Source organism: Microchirus variegatus (genome assembly GCF_963457635.1).
Source record: "Microchirus variegatus genome assembly, chromosome: 3".
Taxonomy (NCBI): domain Eukaryota; kingdom Metazoa; phylum Chordata; class Actinopteri; order Pleuronectiformes; family Soleidae; genus Microchirus; species Microchirus variegatus.
Window position 1 is genome coordinate 34,457,346 of NC_139804.1, and position 12,824 is coordinate 34,470,169.

The window sequence follows — 12,824 nt, forward strand, 5'->3', positions numbered from 1 at the left end:
AGGGTGGGGGTGGGGGGGGGGGGAGTGATGCAGACATGGTCTGATTGTGAACCGTCTTTCCTCAGTTTGTCTGGATTTTTCCTCTCGTCTCTCTCTCTCTTTTCATGCGCCTCGCTTCCCCCCCCGCTCTCTCATCTCTTCACGACTCTATTTCTTTCTCTGCCTCGTTTTTTTTTCCCTCTCTGTGCCTCCACCTCAGCCTCGCTCTCTCTTTTCTTGTCTGTCTCATTATCCTTCATTAGGTTGTTTCTTTTGCCTCGTCTCCGTCTCATTTCATTCATCCGGTTTACCTTTCCGCCCGTCTCTGTCACAGTCGTTTATTTCCCTCTTCCCCATCTCCCGCTCTCCACCTTCATTATCTCGCCTGTCTCTCACCGTCTTTTGTCTCTCCTGATTTCACCCCTCTTGTCCGTCGTCGCCGCGTTTCTCCCACCTGTTCTCTTCGCGTCGCTGTAATAATCGAAAAAAAATGCGTTCCTGTTCCTGTTGCCGTTGCGACAGCGGCAGAGAAAACACCTGCTGCAGGTGTCGGTGGTTGTCGAGGTGTCAGGGTGAGTCATCACTTTGTCCTCTGGGACTGTGGGGACGACAGAGAGTCATCAAAATGCACCTGGGGGGGAAATGACCTGGAAATGTCAGAGCGGTAGCCAAAGAAGAGGCGAAGCCCTAAATGAGACGTTTCTGTCCTCTCTCGTCTCCTTTAAAAATAATTCTGTCCCATAATTACTTTTGGTAGCAATGTTTAAAGCAACACAACCATCAATCAAACAAGCCTCGCCCCAACGTTTTGGACATTGTCTGCTATAACGAACCCGTCTGACCCCCTCCAGAAAATGTTCTATCTCATATCTGATGTACACATTTTGCACCAGACGATTGTCACAAATCACTTTTTGAGTTTTGAGACAGTTGATGAATTCAGAGCCACGCCTAATTTACTCGGATATTATAGCTGCAATGATTAATCCATTAATCAATTGCCGAACGAACCAAACTACTAACTTTTTTTTTGTAAAATATAAACTTCTGAACGTCTTTTTAATGTGAACGTTCTGGTCCTTTTGTGGTAAAACCTGATAAAACCAACTGATATTTTCATATATTCATATATTTGGGAGATTAGCTGATTATGAAAATAATCATAAGTCGCAGCCTGACAGGATATACAGAGGTTTTTTTTAAAGAAGTATTTCAGCTCCATATCAAAAAAACTGCAAAACTGCGTCCAGACGATCACATCTGGAAAAATATACACTACCGTTCAAAAGTTTGGGGTCACCGATACAATTTTGTAGTGTTTTCCATTAAAAGTCACACTTTTATTCATCAAAAGAGTTGCAAAATGGATAGAAAATAATGATTTTTCTTCAAAATAATCATTTTGCCCTTTCGTCAAACAACCAGCAAAACTGTTTTCAGCTGTGCTAACATCATTGCACAAGGGTTTTCTAATCATCCAATAGTCTTCTAACGCGATTAGCAAACACAATGTACCATTAGAACACTGGAAATGGGCCTCTATACACCTATGTACATATACCATTAAAAACCAGACGTTTGCAGCTAGAATAGTCGTTTACCACATTAACAATGTATAGAGTGTATTTTTGATTCATTTAATGTTATATTCATTGATAAAAAGTGCCTTTCCTTCAAAAATAAGGACATTTCTAAGTGAACCCAAACTTTTGAACGGTAGTCTAAATGACTAGTCAGGTACACTGGACATAAGAACCAACCAGGAAGTGCATCCAGCACAAGACTGAAGCCTCTCTTTCTATATACAGTCCATGTTCCAGACTACTACAATGCAGCTCCAGAGACTTTAAACCAAAATGGAGCATTTTCAAACATCAGGCCTGCAGCGATGCCTCGGTGATGTGGATATAACCACAGCACAAAAACAGAGCAGTGTGTGTGTGTGTGTGTGATAGAATATAAGCGTTACCTGTGGCAGCTGCAGGTCTGGATGCGTAAAGACCGAGGAGCTGCCTCAGGTGCAGGATCTGTCCGCGCGCGCGAGCGTCAGCGTCGCTAACAAACCTCCATTTAACAGGTTACAGTCGCAGTCACTTCCTGCGCCCGCGGAGCCTCTCGGGGCGCGTTTTCCGGCTGCATGTTTTCACAGTCTAATCCCTCAGGATGTCTGGTAATGGACTTCTAATGGGGGGTCAATAGGGAGGCGGACGAGTGGCCAATCACCGACTCCCACTTCACGCTGAGATAATAACCTTCCCTCTTCACACCTCCCTGTGATCAGAACCACACAGCTCTGGGTCCTCACTGCAGCTCTGCTGTGCTTCACGGCTCAGAGTGGAGTCGTGTTTCTAGGTAAAATCTCACCTGTTAAATAGTAAATGCAACATGTATGTATTTTTCTTACTAGTTTGATATTTTTCTAACTCACATCCTGCAGTCTTCTCAAAAATGACCACACCTTACATTGTTCCCTCTCATTCTCTTTTCCAGTGCCTGGGTCTGAGTATGACTGTGCAAATAATAGCAATTGGTGACAATGCATTTATCTTATGATCCAATGATACAGCACATCTGATGCTTAGATGTGGGGCTGAATGATTTTGAATCGAATTGCGATTATTCGCGATATTACGGGGGAATGGTAATTTATACAACGTTACTCTCATTTTCATTCAAAAAAAACGTATTTTAAATGATTACCGTGTGATATTTTGAGACACATTTGGGCTTGAACAAATATCGTACCTCATGCGATTTGAACTATTTCGTAAAAAATGGCGATTTCGATTAATTGTTTAGCCTGACTTAAAGGTGCACTATGTAATAAATGTAAAGCAACTGGCCCTAAATTACCTCCTAATATGTCACAGAGACTCTGGAATAATGTTCATATAACAAACTGAACTCACCAACAACAACAGTACAGACAAATTTTTGCATTAAAAAAAATATTTTGCAGACTGCAAATCATGTTTTGGCATGTGGCGCCACCTACCGCCGTCTACCAATCATTGCAGTCAGTAGAGTCTCGGCTGCCGAGCAACCACGGGTTGCCAGTTACGCCTGAGCTACAATGGCGCAGAAAACGAAAACCTTAAAAGACCTCTGTATTTAGAATTTGAGTGTAGTAACCTTTTTTGGCCACATTCTTACATATGGCGCCTTTAAATGTTTCCTTTTGTAGCCATTTCATTCTGTATTAATATGTTTTTACAGACAATCACAGCCTTTGTGATTCAGTCTTAATCCTTTGCGATAAAATATGTTAATACTTTGCAAAATGTTCAAATGTGTTACAGTGAATATTGAACTAAAGCTTGACCTAAAAATGACTACTATCAAAAAAAATCCTTATTTACATTCCCTAAATTGTTCACAACTATGTCTGAGAATGAGTAAAAAAAAAAACCCTGATCTTTAGAAATAACAATAATATATGTGGAAAAGAGGGTTAGGGTTCAGGTGATGACGCAGTTTAAGATTATTAAGCCACGGACGCCGAGGTTCTGCAGCATCGCAATGAGAACATCACGTTCGCTGATTCAGACCTGGAGGAAAACACTTCACACACTTTCAGGATTTCAGTCACGGAGCTGACGACGAGCCGCCACCGCCGCCGCCGCCGCCGCCTCGCTGCGGGACACGGTCGCTGCTGTGGGAACTGAACCTGTGACCTCCCGCCCGGACGAGAAGCGGAGCACAGGACCGCGTCGGCATCGAGTCGTATTAATTTGTACGCTCTGAAAACACGTCAGCCAATGATCGGGGGGGGGGGGGGGGGTTCTTTAACAGTCGGCGGACAGGGCTCCTGTGAGGCAGCGAGGAGCAGCGAACACTTCCCGGGACGGGACCACGCAGATTTAATTAACATGATGCAACAAATGGGACTAAATTTGCCTCTGATGGCGATGAAACTGCTCTTTACTGAATCAGCTGCACTGGAAACCGGTGTGATGAAAGATTACATGGACTCAAATGAAACACAAATCTGGCCAAATTGTTTTGGCGATTTGAAAACGAGTCGTTGCTGAGGCTCTAAAAGCGCCTCGGTCTCCCTTTACGACGAGACAAGGACGCGTCATTACGGTCGCTGTGGTTTAACGCCGCCGTCTACAACATGGACTTTTGGAATCGCTGTTGAAGAAGTTGCATTTTAGCGTGGATGGACACAAACGCTCACTTCCTGATAGCTTCTTCTTCATCACGAATGGATAAAAGCGTTGCTAACGTTTAACATTTGACTAAATCCCTGCTCTCACCATCGCTGTTCCTCGTTCACTGGACTCTCGGTCACAAAGCAGAGCAGTTTCCCTCCCGTTTATGCCTGAACGGTCACGTGACATGTGTTTCCAGGTGTGTCGGTGGGAATTAACCGCATGTTTGGATAAAGATGGTTTCCATCTTCTTCACAGACTGACATTTACCGCCCTGACGTTTGCCACGGAAGACATGAATCTGACCCAAGGTCAGCAGAGACTCAGGCACATTCTGATTCTTGACTCTTGCTGAAAACAATCATGAAGACACCTCAGGAGAAGCTGCACAATGAAAAAAAAACACAGATCCCCCATTGATCTGCAGAGGTGCAGAAAAATCCATCCACAGTATCCAGCTCTGGCTGATGGAGTCTCATCATTGTAGATCAGGGGTTCTCAAAGTTTTGATACCCGAGGGCCAAATTAGGAACCCAACATTGGACTGAGGGCCGTCAAAGGAAAAAAAAACGTAATAACTATGTTGTCCAAAATTTGACAATTAAAAAAAAAAAAAAAATTCATTTGTTACAAAATTTGCCAAAAACGTCATACTATACTATGTCGTTCAAAATGTTAAAATTTTTGGGGCAAAAGTTTTTGGTCCAAAATTTGACAAAAACGTCATACTATACTATGTCGTCCCTAATTTGACAATTTTTTGGGAAAAAAGTTTTTGGTCACAAATTTGACTCATTTTTTTTCAAAAGAAAAGTCTGGTCCAAAATTTGACAAAAAAGACATACTACTATGTCGTCCAAAATGTGACAATTTTTTGGGAAAAAATTTCAACACCAAAATTGGACAAAAACGTCTATACTATACTGTGTCACTATGTCTTCCAAAATTTGATGACATAGTAAATACAGTTGTACAGTTTACACTTATTGGTCTGTATCCAGTAATGTCCAATAAACATTTAACAAGCTTAGTAGCTCCTGGATTAAAACCATCAACTGTAATTCATTGCGGGGCCGCCAGAAATGTTTCTGCGGGCCGCCATTGGCCCCCGGGCCGCACTTTGAGAACCAATGTTGTAGATTCTCCACCCGTCTGCATAACCAACGTCTCTAACAGCCACAAACTGATCCCAAATCAGGTACAGACCTGGTATTGACATCTGTCCTAAAGCTGGGGAAACACGATAAAACTTTCACGGTCGTAAACGATTCTGAAAAGACTTCAGGAGTTCACACAAACCGTCTGGTTTCACACAGATTTTTTAAGACTGAGGATCAGACTTTTAAGAGAGAGCCACCATGTCTACCTGTCATCCTCAACTCCTGACGCTACTTCCTGTGTCTGACCAACTCTTTTCAAGTGTTTGCAGTTGGGTCGGTAAACAGCACGCACTACACTTGCATCCACAGTCAATTGTGACTGAGGTCGGGTCTGTTACCCTAACACGCTAACAGATTTCTGGTGTCTGGTGCTGACTCTGCCTCGCTGTGAATTGTGGGTAAAAATCCCCGGCTTTAAGGACACAAAAGTGTCCTCAGGACATCATAAAGACGGAGACAGTGAACCACCTGTCACTTGTGGGGACACAGATTTCTCACAGAAGGACGTTAACACCGGATCTGGGTTGAATTGATGAAGCCATAGCTAACTGTGATGTGTGGCTCACTGTCACTGAAAACATGGCTGCCGACGGGGACACGAAGAAGTAACTGATTTTAGCCAAAGAAAACGGACCTTAGCTTAAGTCTAGGATCTCTTCAGAACATCTCAGCAGCTCCCGTGTCTCTCTGTGAGCCTGATTTTCTCTGTGGACCTTTGACCTGTGGTTGTCTGGCTGGTTGTTTAGCGTCCCGACGGTTGGTTCATTGATTAATTGATCAATATGACCGTATTCGTTATTATTGAACGATAGGAATGATCCATGTATTGATGCTCAGCTAAACACTCACTGTCTCCGTGATGAACTAACAACAGTAGAAGTATTTTTGTCTATGACGACTTAGTTTTAAATCTTCACATTTGATCAGAAAGAAGGAATTTTCATCTATGTGTTCATTGGGACAAAGGATTGACGAGTTATTCCTATTATATTAAACAGGAATGGTTTGATTACTACTTTGTACCAATACCACTACAGTAGTGTGGTATAGTAGTATAATATACTCAGCCAAAAAAAACATAATTCTTTTTCCAGTATTTGATCGAGTAATTGTGACCATCATCAGACTGATTATTGGATCTACTCATCCTTATATTTAAACTAAACTAACTAAACTAATATATCAATTTAACATCTATAAATACATGTAGATACATAAACAGTTCAATGCGGTTAAGACACATGTTCTCACCTGTCTCTTAATCCCCGTTAATCCTTAGTCACTCACATTCTGCTCCTTCAAACAAAGACAAACACTTCCTTATCTGTTCGCCAAACGTAAACTGGAGTTAAATGTTTTTTAGGTACGAGTGTCAGAACCCTGACCTCTCACTTTTAGGACCGCGATGCGTCCAAAACTGTCCTCCCGTGAAATGCTGACTCAGCGCGAGGACGAGGACGAGGATGAGCGAGGCGGCAGGTGTCAGGTGTCGGGCTCCGCGGCGTGATCTGCCTCGGTGAGCTTCAGCAGATAAACTGTTGTTGTTTTGATGTTGCTGTGGATTAGAGCCCAGTGTTTTCCTGCGGCTGAGTGACACGAGGCGCCGAGCGGCCAGGCCTTTTAGTGTCGAGGTATTAAGCTCAGGTTTAATCCAGAGCAGGAGAGCAGCCAATTTAAACTGGATTGAGCCGAAAAGGACGACACATCCCCGTGGTGCCTTGTTTCTATGAGACTCTGTGAAAGCTCAGTTAGGGAAATATACTGTAAATGTGTTTTTATCGATCATTCATTCGTGCATTCGTTCATCTTCTACTGCTTTATCTGTGGTCAAATCACGTCTCTGCACTGCACACACAGGGAAACATGCAAACTCCAATAATAATTTAAATCTGAAAATGCTTCATTGTCCAGCCCGATCACAGACAATAAAACACCTTGGTGGCTCAGAATGAAAACCTGAAAATCTGAGACAGCAAATTGAATTGTCAGAATATTCAGGACAATCGCAGGACGAAGCTGTTGGAGCTTTCTTTCATACAGAGGGAAAACAGCCGTCCCACACCGAGAAAATTGACTCTGTGGACATTATAGAAGGACACTCGTTTATTTAAAGGTGAAGTAAGTAGTTTATAGTGCCATCTAGAGGAGAGGCTGAAATTTACAACAATGAACTGCTCCTCTGCTCACCCCCTCCCTTCCCTGAGCGCTACGGTGTCCTCAGCAGGTCAAATGTTGTCCTCGTCGTCTTTCTCCGTGTCAGCAGATGAGGTTCGTGAGGCGAGGGAGAGGGCGGAGCTACCGCGGCCGTAGCATACGAAGCGGAGAGAGTGGAGGCGGGACTTCAGCTACAAGTAAAGAGACGCTTGATTTGTTCTCTCACGTTTGTCCTTACAGGCTCCGGTAGAAACATGGCGTCTCACTGCTAACAGTGGCTATGCAACCACGGCCCGCGACCGTGTTATTTTACATGACTTTTTGAAACACTACGAAAATGAAACAAAAACTATTATACAGCGACTAGACAATGCAGGAGCACATATTATGTATAAAAAAGTGGATTTTGGGTTATATAAACCCATAAATACTACACAGTGTCCCTTTAAACCACAGCGAACGTCAGCCTCCACACTGACGTGTCCTTGGGCGAAAACTCTACACCTGCAGGTGAGAGTGGTTCACCTGTGACCTATGACCTCTCTGAGAGCAGAGGGCTCTGGGGAAAGAGGATTTTCCCTGCAGGGGGCAATAACGTTTCAATGTACAACTAAGCCTGTTAAATCCATCAGAGGGATGAGGAGAAGCTGCACGCAACGCAGCGCTCTCACTCAGGTTCACACGTCAACAACACAGACAGTAGTAGTAGTCGTAAAAAAAAGAGAGTAAAACAGCATCAGCTTTTCTTTTAAATTGCTTCATTTAAACAACGATATAAACATTAAAATGCGTAAAATGAGTGTTTATTTTCTGAATGAGGGGGCGTTACTGTTTATGAAAACGACAGTGAACGCATCACACTTGAAGATATCCGCAGTGGATGAAAAACTCAACATTAATGGTTGGATATTGGTCAATGGTGTGTCTGAAAAGGTATTTTACTCTATTGTCTTTTGTCATAAGTGTAAATAAAGGCTATACACTTCAGTTAAAGGTACAATATGTAGTATTTATGGGTTTATATAACCCAAAATCCACTTTTTTATACATATTATGTGCTCCTGCATTGTCTAGTCGCTGTATAATAGTTTTTGTTTCATTTTCGTAGTGTTTCAAAAAGTCATGTTAAATAACATGACCGCGGACCGCGGTTGCATAGCCACTGTTAGCAGCGAGACGCCATGTTTCTACCGGAGCCTGTAAGGACAAACGCGAGAGAACAAATCAAGCGTCTCTTTACTTGTAGCAGAAGTCCCGCCTCCTCTCTCTCCGCTTCGTATGCTACGGCCGCGGTAGCTCGCCCTCTCCCTCACCTCACGAACCTCATCTGCTGACACGGAGAAAGACGACGAGGACGACATTTGACCGACTGAGGACACCGTAGCGCTCAGGGAAGGGAGGGGGTGAGCAGAGCAGCAGGTCTTTGTTGTAAATTTCAGCCTCTCCTCTAGATGGCACTATAAACTACTTATTTCCCCTTTAACTGGAACTGTATCAGGCTCCTACAAAAGACGCATGTCAGGAATACGGGTTTGGTCAATATTCGCTCAGGCTCGGTCACGCTTAAGCCCAATTTATACTCCTGCGTAAAGTGCTCTGCGTAGGTTACGAAGAGCCTCTGCGTCGTCTCCGACTGCACGAAATATTTTTTAAGTGTGCGTCACTCCGTCAAGGGACAACGGAGACGGCAAGAGCTGCGATTGGTCCTCAGGTCAGGCCGAGCTAACGCTGCTCTGTGCCGGCTCACAGTGAGCACCCAGCGTCCACAGAGGGCGGAGCTGATCCCCGCCGATAACGCCGCTGCCAAACTATAAATACGTCATATCTTAACACACACACCACATGTTTAGACTCTAAATGGCCAATTTCTCGCCTCAAATTATCTTAAAACTGCGTTCCGTGACACAGAAAAGTGAGAAACGGCCACTGTTTCAACAACAACAGTCTTTCTCTCTCGGACGCCATTGCTCACTGTAGCCAGAAGCACAACAACCTTGCGCAGCGACCCCTACTGATCGGGCGGGAAATTGCAGCGCGTATCCGTCACCACAACGCAGAAGTATAAAGGCTCGAGTCGTCTCCGTGGTGACGCAGACGGATAACGCATTACGCAGTCGGAGAAGTATAATGTGGCCTTAAAGCAGTAAAAAATTCACTCTTTTCAAAAGAGTAGTCTCACTTCCTGTTCGTTCACACAGGAACACAAAGCAGCAGCTTACAAAATAAAACAGCACCAGCAGCCTTTTCCTCACACAACACAGGTGTGAACACACCTGACAGACAAGCCCTGATCACTGAAGCACATACAGTTTCCACACTGGTCCGTCCAGTGAGAACGCAAGAGTACAAAAAGGTCAATCTAACCATTTAAATTCCCCTGTCTGTTTTTTGTTTATGTGAAAGTATCTGAAGCAGGATCAAAATCTGACACTGTCCAAAGTTGGACTCCCACGGAACTGCGAACGACGTCTAGTTTTGTCAATAGATGAAATTCTGTCCACACTTTTAAATGCATCAACAGCACATTTCTGGGATATTGCTTTCCATTTTAAGGTGGCATGAGTCTGCTTGATGTAGAGCCCCGAAGGAAACCTTTGCCTAAGGCCCCGAAAGTCTGAAAACTAAAAATGCCTCGGCTGCAAACACCGTGCAAAAGATTGAACGTGTGAGCTACTGCAGTTTTACTCCAGTGAATACTGCAGTCAAGGCAAGTTATTATTATTTTGTTATTATTATTATTATTTATATTTACCGATTTGTTTTCCTGTCGGCTGCAACAAGTGTCAGAGGTCACGATGTTCAGGCAGATCTGGTTCTCAGCTAAGTCTAAGTCTTGTTGTCATGGGAACTTCAATCAGAACTCTTGAATGTTTTAAAGCGGAACTAGACCGGAAGTTCCTATTAACGCTGTTTTTTTGGTGTGTATCTGCGTCATTACCTTGTTTATGAAGCCCTGACGGTTCGAAACAAACAGTTCAGCCACTGCTGAGAACGCTGTGTTTTATTGTAATCTCGGGGCTCAACGAGATCACTGAAAATCCCGTAAAAGTTACGTAAGCAGCGGTTCTCCTGAACAACCGATCGTCCTGCTCCGGGCACTAGTCCGGGCACATCCGGTTGCGTACATTGAACCACAGAAGAAGAATAACGTCCGTTGTGGAGGTGTTTCATGAGCAACAGTGTCTTCTGACTCTGGGTCTGACTCCGGGTCAAAGTCATAAAAGGGACTGGGAGTCGTGAAGAAGCTATTTTTAAACACTGTTAAAACAATGTTTTGATAATGAGGAGCAGTGCATCCACCGTTCCAGAGGGGGGCGCTGCGCTTCTGAGAACGGATGTGCTGGATAGTACTGGCCAATCACAAGACTCTGTCTTTTCTCGGGGTGAAAGTTCACTCTGAAATCTCGCAGCAGAAAAACACTGTCAGAAAAGAGGATTTCTATCGGCTAGTTCACAGCAACTGTGGTGGAGGTTTTTGACCATAAAAACAAGTTAATATATGTAAGTAGACCTCCATAACTAACATTTATGTGCAACAGGACCACTCTATGTGACCTTTAAGCTAAAAACAAACTAATCATGAGAGTGAAGTCATGTGAGGAGCACAAGTTACATTATAAATTCAATGTGTGCGCAGGTACTTCAGTATTCAGTCTTCAGCGCAACATGGAACGCATTTATGTCTCTGAACCCTTTTTTTATGTCGTTATTGTTGCAAACAGGAAATGAGCCGCACGCCGATCAGATCTCACGTGTAAACAGCAGGTGTGTGTATGTGATCTGGTTAGAATCAGATTATGAACATGAGATCTTTTTAAGAGTCACTGGAGTTCTTTAGGTGCTCTGGGTTAGGGATGTAGGAAAGGAAACGAAACGAAAAGGAAAGGAGGTTAATTTTTGGAAAGAGAAAATGGCGGCCCTCCATGATGCCTCTCCTCCTCCAGTCACCCACAGTTTCAGTCACTCAGCCAAAGTGAAACTGTTGCTGTGTTTGTGTGCGTTTCATTTTTTTTTTCTCAGCTCCTCAGAAACGACTTGGAACGACGACAGAGAACAAAGTTTAGCCCGAACGTTGGAACGATCGACTGCTGTGAATTTATTTTGATTTTTATTTCACACGTGACGTGAAGATTTATCGTGTTTCAGTGTTTGTCCGCTGATAAACTGCAGCGCTACATCCAACTGCGGAGAAAATGATTATTTTCATTATTTCTATTCATTTTTGTTTGTGGTTGAGGTCGATTCTAACCTCACACATGATCCCAGATGTTTCCAGCTGCAGTGACTGAATCCACTGGTGGTTGGATGATCGATTAACTAATAATCAATCATAATGATTAAGTAAAAAGGTCAAATTGCTGCTTTTTTCTGCTAATTACCTATTCAGAGCTAGTGTCTGTTATTTACATGACAAACTCATATAATGTTAACTTTGCTTAGAAGATGCCAAGACAATAATTTGTTTTTCTTTATGTCACATAAACACGTTAGTCTGACTAAAATCAAGCTAGTCTTAGTCGGACTAACACACCTTGATAATGTGATTCATAGTCTGATTACTCTTACTGCATGTGTGTGCTTAGCCGGACTGGAGTCAGACTTGGCGTTCTTTCCTTCACTGTATTTGACCCGGAAGTAGAAAGAGACGACATATAAACGTATAAAGTGCAGCACTGTTGCCGTAAAAACCACAGGATGGTGTTTGCTAGCACGACAACAACGTAGACGACCTACTTTTGGACTGAAGTACATACAGAACCACAGTATTGTTCCTCTAGCCATTTTCTGTGACGTAAAAGGTAGAGATACAGCGCCACCTATGGAGGTGGAGTCAGACGTACACGGCTAAATAAATACAATTTCTCCTTCACGCATGTATACTCAGACTCTGCAAGTTGTCCGATTGCCTAGTCTTAGTCAGACTATGGCCTTAGCTTGATTAAACTGTGAGAAACCTTTTAACCCCAGACCTGCATGACGGTGCACTTACACATACATAACTAGAGCTGGATCCAGAAAAAAAATGCCATTTCCTGTAACCTCTGAAAAACCATGATTTTTTGGAAAACATGACTGTCCACTGAAGAGCCAATAGGGGGCGCGCTCTCTCTCTCTGAACTGACCTTTCATTGGTCAAAGACTTCCACTATTCTCTATGACTGAAAAGGTCTCTCTCTCTCTCTCAGATTTACATCATGATGAATTATCAACGATCAAACACGTGTTGCCTACTGCAGCTTTAAACTCTTCCCTGCAAACATCAAACCAGGCGTAAAAACATCATCATTATATCTCTCAAGGCGCTAAATATTCACCTTTTATTGGTCGTGTCATTGAATTCAGAATTCTTCATCCCACCATAAACAAGCTTCAAAAA